At 47.8% G+C, this 1,528-nt stretch overlaps 1 pseudogene; it reads left to right on the forward strand.

The window, feature by feature from the left end:
* The first annotated feature begins 224 nt into the window (after nt 1–224).
* Nucleotides 225–1,252, forward strand: LOC142440001 (glyceraldehyde-3-phosphate dehydrogenase-like; annotated as a pseudogene).
* Nucleotides 1,253–1,528: the final 276 nt, after the last annotated feature.

Here is a 1,528-nt window from a genome sequence, read left to right on the forward strand (position 1 = left end):
AAAAAAAGATTCTATTTTCCACTAGAATTATTCAAAGTCCTCAGCATAAGAAAGTGCAATAGCACTTACTTGGATCTTTTGTATGAGGTCTTGGAGAGCTTGCCATCTAACTGCTTGGGGAAGTGAAGCACATTAAGAAAGAACTCAGTAGGTCTCTGCTCCTCCTCGTGCCACAGGCAAGCCACATCTTCCCGTGTAGTCCCAGCCTCGTTTCCGGAGACACGATGGCAAAGGTCCAGGTAAACAGGTTTGACCTCATTCGGCCCCTCGTCACCAGGGCTGCTTCCAACCCCAGTAGAATGCACATTGTCATCAGTGACCCCTTAATTGAACTGAACATCATGGTCTACATATTACAGTATGATTCCACCCATGGCAAGTTCAATGACACCATCAAGGCTGAGGTCGGGAAGGTTATCATCAATGGAAAGTCCATCTCCATCTTCCAAGAGCGACATCCTGCCAACATCAAGGTGAAGTTGGTGCTGAGTATGTCATCGAGTCCACTGGTGTCTTCACAACCATAGGGTAGGCTGGGGGCTCACTTGAAGGGGGGCACCAAAATGGTGATGATTTATGCCACTTCTGCCGATGCCCTCATGTTTGTGATGGGTGTGAACCACGAGAAGTATGACAATTCCCTCAAGATTGTCAGCAATGCCTCCTGCACCAAGGGCTTGCTTCCCTGGGGCAAGGTCATCCATGACAACTTTGGCATCATGGAGGACTCAAACCACAGCCCACATCATCACTGCCACTCAGAAGACTGTGGACAGCCGCTCTGGTAAACTCTAGTGCGACAGCCGTGGGGCTGCCCAGAACATCATGCCAACATCTACTGGCACTGCCAAGGCTGTGGGCAAGGTTATCCCAGAGCTGAACGGGAAACTCACTGGCATGGCCTTCCAGGTTCCCACCCATAATATGTTGATCGTGGATCTCACCTACTCTTTGGAGAAAGCTGCCAAGCTTCCAAGTATGATGCCATCTAGAAGGTGGTAAAACAGGCATCTGGATGGTCCCCTAAAGGGCATGCTGGGCTACTCCGAGGCCCAATTGTCTCCTGTGACTTCAACAGTGACAGCCACTCATCCACTGTTGATGCTGGGGCTAGGATTGCCCTCAACAAAGACTTTGTGAAATTCAGTTCCTGGTAGGACAATTTAAATTTGGCTACAGAAAAAGAGTAGTGGACTTTATGGCTCAAGGAATAAGAGCCACCCTGGACCACCAGCCCCAGCAACAGCATTAGAGGAAGAGAGAGGCCCTCAACTGCTGGGGATTCTTTGCCCCCAACTTAATTTCCCAACACACTGAAAATTTCCCCTCATCTGCTTCGATCCAGACCCACTGAAGAAGGGGAGGGGCTTAGAGAGCCCAACATTGTTGCATACCATCAATACAGTACCCTACCAAAAAATAGTCCTCATTATAGAAATAACCATTGCAGAAATTAAAATAATAATGATAACCAAAGAATGCCTTAAAAGCATTTATTTTATTACATGTATGCCCTTAGGATAGAGCC

This window comes from Tenrec ecaudatus, chromosome 2 (assembly GCF_050624435.1).
Source record: "Tenrec ecaudatus isolate mTenEca1 chromosome 2, mTenEca1.hap1, whole genome shotgun sequence".
Classification (NCBI taxonomy): Eukaryota; Metazoa; Chordata; class Mammalia; order Afrosoricida; family Tenrecidae; genus Tenrec; species Tenrec ecaudatus.